Raw genomic sequence first — 13,573 nt, forward strand, 5'->3', positions numbered from 1 at the left:
TAACCCTCAAATCTGTGAGTATGCTGGGTTATATGGCAAGGAGGAATTATTAATCATGTGGAATTAAGGAAGATTATCCTAGCTTATTTGTGGGGATGCAGTGTGATCACAAGGGTCTTCCTGGTGGAAGAGGCAGAAGAGAGACAGGGAGTGACACCTTCAGAAGGGCCAGGTTGGGGTGCCTGGGTGGCGCAGTTGGTTAAGCGTCTAACTTCGGCTCAGGTCATGATCTCAGGGTCCTGGGATCAAGCCCCACGTTGGGCTCCACACTTGAAGGGGGGTCTGCTTTTCCCTCTGCCCCCTCCCCACTGATGTGCATGCACTCTCTCTCCCATATATATAAATAAAACCTTAAAAAAAAAGAAAAAGGCCCACGCAATGTGGTGTTGCTGGTTTTGAAGACTCAGGAAGGGGCCCACTGGCCGAGAGATGCAGGCATCCTCCAGAAAGAAATGCAGCCTGCCAACAAGACCTTGATTTCAGCCCAGTGTGACCCATCTCAGATTTAACCTTCAAATTTATGCTGTTTTCAGCCACTCAGTTTGTGATAATTTGTTAAGGCAGCCAGAAAATGAATACAACAAGCAACAGAAAGAATTAAGGCCAAGTCTCACAAAAAGATGAGAGAAAAAATAATGAAGAGCAGAAAGCATCTCCAAAGATAATGAAAGAAGACCAGAAAACCATAACCTCAAATTAAACCATCTGAAAACTGCAACTTATTTCAAAAGAAGCTACAGACTTTTTTTAAAGATTTTATTTATTCATTTGAGAGACGGAGAGCAGGAGCATGAGCAGGGGGAGAGAGGCTGAGGGAGAAGCAGACTCCCTGCTGAGCTGGGAGCCCAATGTGGGGCTTGATCCTGGGACCCCAGGATCACGACCTGAGCTGAAGGCAGACGCTTAACCATCTGAGCCACCCAGGTGCTCCAAGATATTTTAAAATAATACAAAAGGACAACCTAAGTCCGGCTAGAATACTGATATGAGGTTATCGGTCCTAAGAAAATATGAGAAATAAAAGTAAAGTACCATTCCAAGAATAAAGACTAAGTTAGAAGCACCATAAGAACAAATAAACTCCACAACTGATTTTACTTAAGAGAAACAGAAGAGGAAAGGAATATTTTTTTAATGAAAAAGAAATGAAGGAATAAAAAAGACCCCAGAGAAGCGAACTGAAAGGATGGTAAAGAAGATCCAACACACACATAATCAGAGCCCCTCCCCACCCTGCAAAAATGGAGGGGACAAAGCCAGGGAACAAAATACTAAAATCTTAAAACCCTTTCCTGAAATAAAACTTGTGGAGCTCCGTATTAATAGGGCATGCCATCTGAATGAGAAATCCACGCCTAACAACACTAAAAAAGAATACTATTCAGGCAAAAAAACAAGGTCACTTACACAGGAAAGAAAGTAAAATTACCATGCATTTGATAGCAATGCTTTATGCTGGAAGACAAGAGAATAATATTTAAGGTATTCAAAGGAAAAAAACGTGAGCTGAGGATTTTACAGACAGTCAAACTGACTTTCAAGTACAGAGGACACATAAAAACTATCAACATGCAAGAATTCGAGTAATATTTTCCATGAGTCCTTCCTGAGAACCCTAGGAAAGAAGAGATCTCAAGTAAAAGTCTAGAGACACTGGCAGAGGGACAGGTGTGAGCACTTAGCGTGTATTTACTTACAGAGCTAAGACTGACAAGGGTTTCTGGGAGAGATATGCTAGGCTCTGCAAGGACTATGGAGGACAGGAGATGGAGAGCAGGTCTCATGCAAACAGTGACGATATGTGCACAGTGCTACTGTGGGTCAGTCTGAGGCTGTGACACGTGCGGCGATGGGTACAGCAAACGAGCACTTAGTGATGGTCCAATATTCTCCTCTCCTCCATCCTGGAGAACGGGGGTTCCTGGTGGAGAAGGGAGGTGGGGATGCGAGATAAAAGGTCAAATAAACATGCTACCGTCTGTGACCAGCTCTGTCCACTGCACAGACCCAGAAACAACCACAAACCCAACAGCAACGAATGTCCCTAACATGCAGACTGGATCTGAAACGTCATTTCCCATCAACAAAGACCAGGGCTTCTTGACAGAATGGCTTATCCCAGGTCTGGGGCAGGAAGAATACACGACAAGCCTGGAGCATCTTGGCACACCAGAGAGCAAGGAACCTATGAGAACTAGCTAGAATTGTGTCAAAAGTGTCTGGGAGCTTATAAAGGCTCCCGTTACCCAAACATGAGACAACCTCAACATAAATAAGGACCATGAACAAGACATTAAAATTCATCCAATATGTTTAAATCTGAGTTCATAATACCAAAATAAAATCCTCAATAGGTCACCTTTGGAGGATGATAGAAAATTGATTCATTATTTTGAAAAGTGATGAAGAGAAGAATCAAGCATTTATCTTGGGTGTCCTATATGAAGTATAGAACTAGATAACCAAATAATAATGACACGTTCCTTTTACTACAAGTCCAGCTCATAAACAAAGAAGCAGTAACTCAGCCAGAACATCATCATTTTTTAACCTGTTACGAATTAATGCATGTATGTCTATACATCACTGGCTTGGCCAACATCAAAAAAGAGAGACACCACGGGCGCCTGGGTGGCTCAGTTGGTTAAGCGACTGCCTTCGGCTCAGGTCATGATCCTGGAGTCCCAGGATCGAGTCCCGCATCGGGCTCCCTGCTCAGCGAGGAGCCTGCTTCTCCCTCTGACCCTCCCCCCCTATTGTGCTCTCTCTCATTCTCGCTCTCTCAAATAAATAAGTAAATCTTTAAAAAAAAAAAAAAAAAAGAGACACCAGGGGCATCTGGGTGTCTCTGTCAGTTAAGTGTCCTACTCTCGATCTCAGCTCAGGTCTTGATCTCAGGATCGTGAGTTCAAGCCCCGTACTGGCTCCGCACTGGGCATGGAGCCTACTTTTAAAAGAGAGAGAGAGACACCACACATTAGGTGCTTCCTCATGTAGGAGTTTTGCCAGAGGTCAAAAACCTGAATCTGGAGCACCTGGGTGGCTCAGTTGTTAAGCGTCTGCCTTTGGCTCAGGTCCTGATCCCAGAGTCCTGGGATCGAGCCCCACCATCGGGCTCCCTGCTCTGTGGGAAGCCTGCTTCTCCCGCTCCCACTCCCCCTGCTTGTGTTCCCATCTCGCTGTGTTTCTCTCTGTCAAATAAATAAATAAAATCTTAAAAAAAAGAAAAAAAACCAGACCTGAATCTGATCAAACCTCTATATCTAAGTACTGATTTACAGGAAACCAAGGATAGATCAAATTATACTGGAGGACCACCATCAGCAAAATCTAGGCTGGGAGAAACACAAGTCCAACCACAAAAACTTCCCTGGGAGCTGGGGGGTGAGCTACAGCATCTTCTTCTTTCTTTTCTTTTTTTTTTTTTTTTAAGATTTTATTTATTTGAGAGAGAGAGACATAGCGAGAGAGGGAACACAAGCAGGGGGAGCTGGAGAGGGAGAAGCAGGCTTTCCGCGGAGCAGGGAGCCCGATGCGGGGCTCAATCCCAGGACCCCGGGATCATGACCTGAGCCGAAGGCAGATGCTTAACGACTGAGCCACCCAGGCGCCCCTGGCATCTTCTGAATAAATAGGTGAAACTTAACTACTATTTGGAGGTATGCGATTCAGCCATCAAACTATGAAGAAAAGAAGGAGCTGCCATAATGGTGAGATCAGAAGTTACTTCTGTCAGGAGGAGGGAGGGACGGACACAGGACAGGGACAGGATACAAGGGAGGATTCTGGGCTTGGCCGAAGTTTCTTTCTTGACCAAAGCGATGGTCACAAAAATGTCCACCTTAAAATAACCCCTCAAGCTGTACATTTACTTCATCCAGTTTCTGTGTCTGTGCTAGACTTTAAAATTAAAAAGGTTTTTTAAAAAACAAACAAAAAAACTGGGACGCCTGGGTGGCTCAGTTAAGTGTGTGCTTTCGGCTCAGGTCATGATCCCAGGGTCCTGGCATCGAGTCCCGGTCGGGCTCCCTGCTCAGTGGGGAGTCTGCTTCTCCTTCTCCTGCTCCCCCTGCTTGTGCTCTGTCAAATAAATAAATAAGATCTTTAAACAAACAAACAAACAAAAACCACCTTATGAAACTACATTGAGGGCATCGTGGTATTGGTTCCAGGGGCCAAAAGACCAACACAGGCTGGGGAGCCCTGGACCAGACCCACACACCATGTCTGCACACACCTGATTTCTTATGCTGGAGATGCTGCAGAGCAGCGAGGAAGATGGATCTTTTCAATAAATGGGCCAGGACAATTCGATCGCTCTGTGGAAAAAACAACACTTGCCTCCTAGTTCACGCCATCCCCCAAATCACACTACACGGATGGTCACACTAAAGGCAAAACAATGAGGAATATAATAAAGAAAAATATCCTTCTAACCCTGATTTAGAGCAAAACAGAACTATTGAGGGAAGATGGGCAATCAGGCCACATTAAAATTAAGAAACTTAAAAATCAAGGAAATACAAATGAAAGCCACAACAATGTACGCCTTGTAAAATGGCTACACACACGCACACACTCTCTGACCTGATAATGCCAGATGTTGCTGATGGCCTGCGACAGACAAGTACGACCACCGCACCAGAACACGCCTGCCAGCATCTGGTAAAGCTGGTCTCACCCCATGACCACTCACAGGGTCTCACGCCAACAAGATGCCCGTGACACGGAGCAGAGGACGAGTCCAAAGACGCTCATGGCAGGACTCCTAACGGTCGGGAGCTGGCCACCGACGGCAGAAGCCCGCTGGGACAGACCCAGGCAGTGGGGATCCCACAGCAACGAAGATGAAGAGACCGCCATCATACCCAGCAACTACACTGGTGAGCACGAGCCAGACACCAAACAACACAGGCCGCGGGAGCTCCCGGATTCAAAGGACAGTGGACGAGCCGCGAAAATTATTAACTTCAGGGTTGGGGGGGCCGGGGGCACAGGGGCAATTTTCCATCTCTTGACTGGTGATGATTCACTGAGATGAGCACTTCTCTGCATGTATGTTACGCTTCACAAGAAGAGGTAAGGGGCGCCTGGGTGGCTCAGTGGGTCAGGTGGCCCACTCTGGACTTTGGCTCAGGTCATAAGCTCAGGGTCATGGGATTGAGCCCCGCGTCAGGCTCCATGCTGGGTGTGCATCTGCTTGTCCCTCCTCCTCTGCCTCTCACCCCACTCATGTACGTACTCTCTCTCTCTGTAAAATAAATAAATAAGTTAATAAATAAAATCTTTTTTATTTATTTTTTATTTTTTTAAAAGATTTTATTTATTTATTTGAGACAGAGAGAATGAGAGACAGAGAGCATGAGAGGGAGGAGGGTCAGAGGGAGAAGCAGACTCCCCGCCGAGCAGGGAGCCCGATGCGGGACTCGATCCCGGGACTCCAGGATCATGACCTGAGCCGAAGGCAGTCGCTTAACCAACTGAGCCACCCAGGCGCCCTAAAATCTTTTTTAAAAAATAGAAGAGTTAAAAGCTGGGAATCATCTACACATCCCTCAGCAGCTGCCATGTGAGTGCCCCCACGATGCATCTGTCCCACCTGAGCAGGAGGGAATGCCCCCCGCGGCGGCCCTCACGGCAGGTGAGAGGTCGGCCCGGACTGCCCTGGATGTAAGGGCACCCACACACGTACATGTCTGGAAGGGTATATAAAACTTCACTGCAATAATCATGAAAGACTTTCACTTTCTATTCTATGTATTTCTTTACTTCTTGACTAATTTGCTCATATTATTTCATAATCATAAATAGCAACTATGTTGCTAATTTCGGAAAAATACTGTCATTTGATCCAGCAGTTTACTATTGAAGAAAATAATGTTTTTCTACTATTTCAGCACAAATTAAAGGAAAAAAAGAAGCATGTTATCTTTGGTTTTCAAACCACAAAAGGATTATGTTACTGTGGCAGTTTTGATAATTTTACATATGTGTAAAGAATAATTTGGTTTTTGCCACCTGCCCCAAAACTCAGGAGGGGATTTATGTGGATGGCATCTGGAACCAACACCATGATTCTGACTCTATTCTCCAGCAAACAGAAGTAGGGTAATCAACGACAACGCGTTAACACAGAATCCTTCCGTTAACAATTTGCAGCCTGGGTCCCCCAAGACAGGAGGCAGCCCCAGCTCTCTACAGCCCGAGGGCTACCCAGATGCTGGGCACTCCCGCGGTGAAGGCAATAACGTCATACTCTGACAGTAAGCACAGCAATCCCAAATTATGACGAGAGCCAAGAGACGGGAGAGGAGAGACACCCAAAACCAAAGTCTCCTGAACTTATTTTACTTTTCATTTCAAACACAAAAATACCAAAAAGTAAAAGACAGCTAATCAGAGGTTCCTTTCCGTAGGCTAGAAAAAGTAAAATGCATGGAAATGTTCTGACTTGGAGAATCTACTGTTATTTTTTATTGAAAGAGTGAAAGAAACCACCTTCCAACTACTCGGATGTGGAAGGCAGGGGCAGAGCGGCCCGGCTCCCGCCCGGCAGCTACTCACACTCGGTGACTTACTAACACAGTCGTCTATTTCATGATCTCAAACACTTTGGCTACCAACCATATCCGATTTAGTAAAGTGTATTTTTCCACTTTTCACATCCGAACTGAAGCATATTAAAGGAACACTACTCCAAGAACTAGATCTCACTGGGTCAGACTGGCAAAGACCCAGAGCTGGGAAACTCCCTGTCCGCGAGGCTGTGGAAAGCACTCACGGGACCACACGCGTGGCGGGGCACGCGAGGCACATGGAAACACCTCCTACAATCACATCCCTGGACCCAGCAATCCCACCGCTACGACCAGAGCCCCAGGACAGCACGCCTCAAGCAGAAAACAACACGGGCCCCAGTTGTCACCACAGCACGCCCCAGTCGGCGCTGGAAAACCACTCCACACCCATCAGGAAGGGCTGCTACAGTCACAGACGTGGTGAATAAAGAAGCGGGACACACACAGTGTAAACAGTTCGTGCTACTACCTTTTATGACAGACGAGAGAGGAAACCAAGATTTTTGCAGGAAAAACAGAAATAAAAACGGCTGCCTGCCTATAAAGAGTGGAGATGTGAAATCTCTGATCATATCTTTCATATGATTTTGACTTTTGAGCCATGTAACGATTTTGAACATAAAGATAAAATTTAAAAATTCCAAATCTGAAACAAAAAAACCTAACTGTATATCAAATGGGGAACACAACCACAGACAAAAGAATATTCATCAAGAGGCTTGTTTCCAAACACAGCACTTAATCCTCAACATAATATGTACTAAGAACCAAAGGAACTTAAAAACAAAAGCACTGTAGGGGTGCCTGGCTGGCTCAGTCCGTGGAGGGTCAACTCCTGATTTTAGGGTCTTGAGTTCGAGGCCTACGGTGGGTGTGTGTGGAGATTACTTAAAAATAAAATCTTAAAAACAGACAAACACCAAAACACCTTAAACTCTGCTAAGGAGTTCCATTAGTAGTGGCAACACAATACAGTAATTTTACACCCTATTTTATGTATACTTGAGCATAAAATAACTATGCCAACGACATTAAGAATCAAGATTTTCAGGATAAGAAAAGGATAAATTTTAAAAATCAAAGAAATTAAGTAAAACCATATAATTTCAAACTTGTATTGAAAATATCATTGGAACTTACCATGTTTTAAACAAGCGTTTCCTAGTTCTGTCCATGAGATAGGTGCTTACAGCCACAATAATAGGCAAACACAGTGCACACACCAACACTTTTCTGCGTGGAAAGGGACCGCAGCACTTGGGAGCAACCTCGGCCGGCAGGTCAGGGCCTGCAGGTCGGGAAGGGAGGGCAAGGGGCCAGAGCAGTGCTCTCAGAACGATGCTGATGCCGCGGGAGGACCAGGAGCCTGCGCAGCGGGGCACCCAGCTGCTCAGCTACAACCGTGTGAACATCCAAACACAAACACAAGCCTTTAATAGGCCCCAGTACAATGAATAAATAAAAACCCATTACTCTGCACTGATATTCAAGAAAGAAAAAGGAAGAACGGCAGCATTTACCACAGTGAAGCTAAATGTCAGGAGCACTGCTCCCCCGATGAGTAGTGACAAAGAGGGAGGGTCCAGCATTTTCCCTCTCGTCTCAGGACGCCCAGATGAGGGAACACAGATAAAGAACAAGGGAAGCTGGTGTCAGTACCAGCAGGACAGCCCCCCAGAATGGTGCGGCAGGAAGCACAGAGCATCGCCTTGGTGAAAATGTGCCGCCTGCCTCCAAGTGAGCCTCTTACCACCAGACCACAGCACACGGGGAGCACGGGGAGCAGAGGAACAAGATAAACGGCACAGTGCAAAACAGATCCAGAACACGGGGCACTCACAAGACAACTGGCCTAGTCTCTTCTTTTTTTTTTTAAAGATTTTATTGATTTATTCGACAGAGAGAGACAGCGAGAGAGGGAACACAAGCAGGAGGAGTGGGAGAGGGAGAAGCAGGCTTCCCGCGGAGCAGGGAGCCCGATGTGGGGCTCGATCCCAGGACCCCGGGCTCGTGACCTGAGCCGAAGGCAGACGCTTAACGACTGAGCCACCCAGGTGCCCCTGGCCTAGTCTCTTCAAAAAGTCAATGTCATGGAGGCATTTTTCTGCAAAGAAAAGAAACTAAAGAGATGTAACAGCCAATAATGACCTAGACTCAATTCTGGTTTGGAGACATCAGCTCCCAAAGACCACTGGGGGCAAGTGGGGGGATGGAGGCAGGGACTGGCCTGGGCCCTGTCCTAGACGTGGTCAGTGATGGTGTGTAGGTCCTACAGAAGAGTCCCTTTCTGCCTCTTCTTTGGAGAAAAGGACATTTAGGGGTGACATGCTGGGATATCTGCAATTTCCTTCGGAAAAGTTTGGCAAGCACCAGATGGGCAGAAGGTAGCAGTCACAGCAACATTCTCACAAGTGCTCTCTGTAAGTCGGAAACGTCATAATAGAATCTTCCAAACACTGAAGCACAGTTGTGTCCAGCTCAGGGTTCACACGCTCTCAACGAATCGAGCCACAGCGACACTCCTGCCTAGTTCACACTGGGAGACAACAGTCTTCCCACCAAGGTCATAAATTCAGACCTGGCCTAGGTCTGAGAGTACCTTTTGCATATTCTGAGCACGTGTCACCATGACGAACACGTCCTGGGGTGGCTAGAGCATCAAGTGCCTCAGCCACTGTGCTCACACAACGAGAAACTGTAATCCAGCCCCAGTTGCGCAGAGATGGGGGACAGAACCGAGAGCCAGGGATAGCTGCTAAGGGTTAAACTCCAGAAACCCAGAACCAGAGCCCTTTCCATAAGATGTAGTCAGAAATCGTGATAAGGCTACCTTGGAAACAAAGCACATTCCAAAGCAAGCAAACAGACCATGCTAAGGTCAGCCGGTCCCTGTTCTGTCCCTGAAATGTTCTGGGTCACAGACCAGGGCTATTTGGGTGGTTCTGCTCACTCGTTTTGTGGGTCCCCTTTACCCAACACCAGCACCCTTGCTGCTTACCTCTTCCCACAGGGACAAGGGCAGTCCCATGAGGGATAGGTGTGAAACTGCTGCTGTGGCTGGAAGCTACCAAGAGTTTTTAAAGCGTCCTTTTACTTACAGGATGTGGAATATGGCCTCTGCGAGAGAGTAACTGGAGCTCTCCCGGAAGAGCTCACTGTTTCCGACGCTGCTCCCTCGCGAGGCAATCAAGTGAGCAGACTGTAAGGTGAGGATCAGTTAACAGTGGCCTTGGATGAAAACTCAGTCCCTCGTGGTTTACATCTGTGGGGGCGGTGAAGCAGGACAGAGCAGGTGCAGGGCCACACAGCCAAGGGGCCAGGTCCTCCCCGTCCAGATCAAGCAGCCATTGCCTAGTGAGCGCCGCGGTGGGCCAACAGGGGACAGCCCGCCCCACCCCAGCCCCAGGCTGCCATCAGCGGTGAGAGGCTCTGTGAAGTTTCTTTTCTGAAGCTCCATCAGGAGCACAGGCTGCTGCAGACCCAGAGGTACCCATGGGATTCGAGCTCAAGCAGAGGGGTCAGCCTCTCCACCGCACTGATGCTTCTTCCTTGGGGCCTCCATCCGTGGCCCCAGACCCCTCAGGGTCGGACTCCCTCTAAAAAGAGGTCTTCTTGGAACATACTTCTCAAGCAGAAACTGCCCATCACCTCTGTCTACGCCTGCCTGTACTTTTCCTGGAAGCACTCGCTGGGCCTTTTTCTTTGGTTTAAGTCTATTCCCAGGATCACTGCTCAGGTTCCCTGAGGGCAAGGCCTTCTTTTCCAAAACCACCGCTGCCCGCTGCAGACAGAACCATGGTAGGTAGAGAGCAAGAGGCCAGAATCCTCACAGAGTCAAGCACCTCTGTGTCTCCCAGGACCCTCTGCCTCAGAAATAGGGAGCACGAGAAGGAAAGGCTTTGTTTTTCTCCTAGCAGTGCCTTCCGGAATTTGAGCCACCAAAAGCACATTATCAAATAATTAACAAGGAAGTGATCTGAGCCATTTCAGAGTGAAGAAACATCTGGGTGCTGGGAAGTGGGGTGAGGGAGAAGGGCAGGAAAGACAGGGGTATAAGGAGGGTGAGCCCCTGGGAGGGGCGTGGACTGGAGATCTGTGGAGTCCCGACACTGCAGAGGCTACGGGCCGGCCAGGGCCAGAGGCACACTGTGACTCTTTATGTAGCTAAACTCACTAAAACACAGAATGTAAATAAGAAAACGGATTCCCACAGCTTATGTGCTCGAGCCCTGAGATTTAAATAGTGCCTTAAAAACCAAATAGTAATTAGAAGAACGACAGTCGCAGACTCGAAACTCTGTGTTTTGTGCAGAGAAGCTCAGAAGGAAACAGAATGCTGGTAAGGGAGAGCCATCTGAGGCTCTGGCGCCATGTCAGCACCATGTCCGCCATCATTCACCTGCTTCCCTCCCCTCGCAAGGCAATCCTCCCACGGAAGAAGGAAATCAGACCAGAATTCACAAACCGAAGGAGCTGAGGCCAGGCAAAGAAAAGCTGAAAACGCAGAGGGAAGCCAAGGCGTGCACTGACCATGACCACTGTCCGCCTGCTGCAAGAGCTCCACCTCCCAGCGCGCTCACTCTCCAAAGTCTGTGCTGGACAGGGCCTGAAATGCAGATGCACACATTCCGTCCACTCAGTGATACCGCACAGCAGCTTCACGGCACAGACACAGAATTCAAGCAATTGCCCTCATAATGTATTTTAAATCTTTCTCCAGGGTGCTAGAACATTCTTTCCACAGTGTGACTTACAAGCCTCCTTGTTTGCACGTAGTGACATTAAAGAAGAGAGCAGAGTCCTCAAGTCCAAAATATCAGAAAGAACCAGAGCAAACAGTGTGTGCGGGAGGGGACGGCTGTCAGATAATCACCTGTCAGGTAGACTAAGAGTCCCAGCTTTTTTCCAACACAGGGGATTAACTCTGTCCTTTGAGACGTTCTGGATTCACAGAACATGTCTTACCTTGTGCTAGATCTTGTACTGAGAAAACGTAAAAGCATGACAGGGAGATGACCTGCGTAAGGGTTTGGGGAGGTGTGTGTCCCTGCACCAACGTCCCACTGGAAGCTCTCAGAGTGGAGTCCAACTCCCGTGAGAGCTTTCATCTCAAAAGGTAGCTTTGTTTAGTGACCAGCTGAAATTTGGCTTATTCATAGTACTTTTTTAAAGACTCCAACTAAATCCTTTCAAGTCTCCTAATTTTATCACCATGATATAGACAAAACAAATATTAATATTTCTATATAAAAAGTCACAAAGGATGCCCTTGCCAACAAACCTGCCTCATTAAAGTCTGAAGTGAGTTTTTTTAGAAGATTTTATTTATTTATTTGAGAGTGAAAGTGTGAGCACAAGCAGGGGGGAGGCAGAGGCAGAGCGAGGAGCAGGGAGCCCGATCCCAGGACCCCGAGACCATGACCTGAGCTGAAGGCAGAGGCTCAACCATCTGAGCCACCCAGGCGTCGCTGAAGTGGGTTTTGTAAAAACTATGCACTTGATCTAGTCAGCGTTAACTTCAAAACAAACAACTTCCCTTTTTCTTTTACAAAGGGAAAGCCAGCAGACGCTGCTCCCGATGGCCCAGCCCGGCAGTAACTTGCTTCCAGAGCGGTGCACGTGTGCACGGAGGGTCACCCCCACACCCGAGCAAGCACAGGGGCCGCGGCGGGCCCAGGGCGCCCTCCGGCAAGGGGGCGGGGGGATGCGGCTCACAGAAAAAGGGCGAAGGAAGACGCACCGAGGACCGAGTTTGGGTCTAGGAACCCGACTGCGGTTGAAGAGCATGTGCAATTACACTTTGCAACTTGGTTCCCGTCTATCCGTGGAATCTGAGCGGCGGCACCGCGACACGGAGACGACAACTAACGAGCTCACAAGCATGTGCTTCCTGAGGCATTTAACTGACGCCGTTGGCGGTCTCTTCCTGGAAATACCCCTGAGGACGAAATACATCTAGGAAACTGCCCCCAGAGCAATTTCTAAGCACCTCGCAGTAGCGGCGGCGGACAAAGTGCCTGGAGGAGGCTCGAGGAGCCCCAGCAGCCCGGCCGGGCCCCCGGCACCTGACCCCCGGCCCGGCCCCCCAGCAGCCGACCCCCCCCCCCGGCCCGGCCCCCGGCCCGCGGCGGCGAGGGGCGGCGGGCCGCACCAACTTTCCACCACTTGAGGTGTTTTGTCAACAGAACGCTGCCGTCCGGAAAACGCTCCTTGGGCGCGACCTGCCCGGCCCCGCCGCGCGCCAGCTGTCAGCCGGGGGGCCCGGGGGCGGGGGCGCGGCCCGGGGGTCCTGGGGTCCTGGGGTCCTGGGGTCCGGGCCGGCCCAGGCGCTTCGGGCCCCGCGGCCGAGGCGGGCCGAGGCGGGCGGCCGGGGCGGGGTCCGGGCCACGGGAGGCCGCGCCCGCGCCCCCGAAGCCGCCCCCGGCCCGGCGCGCACGACGTCGCGGCGACCCCGGCCGCCGCACCCCACCCCCCGGCCCCGCGGCCCGACCCCGCCTCGCCCCGCCCCCCGGCCCCCCGGCCCCCCGGCCCCGGCCCCGACCCCCGACGGCGCGCCAGGACTGCCGGGCCCGGGGCGCGAGCCCGCGGCCGAGGCAAAGCCCGCCCCGGCCGCCCGCCGAGCACTCACCGCGGGCGCGGGGCTCGGGGCGGCGCGGCTCCCGCCCGCCTGCGGACGACGGCCGGCGCGGGCGGGCGCTCCCATTCATTAGCCGCGGCTTTGTCTGCCCCCGCCGGCCCCTCCCGCCGCCGCCGCCGCCCGCCGCCCGCGACGCCGCCGGACGCTGCGCCCCTCCCAGGGCCCCGCGCGGCGCGGGGCGGGGCCGGGGGCGGGGTCGGCCGGGCGGGCGGCACCAGGGACCCAGGCGCCGCAGACGGGGCGAGCCCGGGCCGAACGCGCAGGCGCGGCCTCCGTCCCTGGGCTGGGTCGGGCCGGCTACGCAGGCGCGGCCGCGCGCCCGGGCCGGCCCGACCGCGCAGGCGCAGTCCCCGCGCGT

General features: G+C 50.6%; 1 protein-coding gene across 6 annotated transcripts in view; it reads right to left on the reverse strand.

The window, feature by feature from the left end:
* ZBED4 (zinc finger BED-type containing 4) overlaps positions 1 to 13,367 on the reverse strand; it is a 35,830-nt gene extending 22,463 nt beyond the window's left edge. For 3 of the 6 annotated variants that reach the window (XM_045872320.3, XM_064590456.1, XM_064590457.1), the window contains exon 1: positions 13,207 to 13,367. The gene's annotated coding sequence lies outside the window, so the exon portion shown is untranslated. Of the gene's footprint in view, positions 1 to 11,108; positions 11,185 to 12,318; positions 12,517 to 13,206 lie in introns of all 6 variants that reach the window. The other 3 variants (XM_054506696.2, XM_064590454.1, XM_064590460.1) reach the window with 3 other exon arrangements.
* Positions 13,368 to 13,573: the final 206 nt, after the last annotated feature.

Source organism: Mirounga angustirostris, unplaced genomic scaffold (genome assembly GCF_029215605.1).
Source record: "Mirounga angustirostris isolate CCGP_5_RB_7025 unplaced genomic scaffold, mMirAng1.0.hap1 SCAF_5, whole genome shotgun sequence".
Taxonomy (NCBI): Eukaryota; Metazoa; Chordata; class Mammalia; order Carnivora; family Phocidae; genus Mirounga; species Mirounga angustirostris.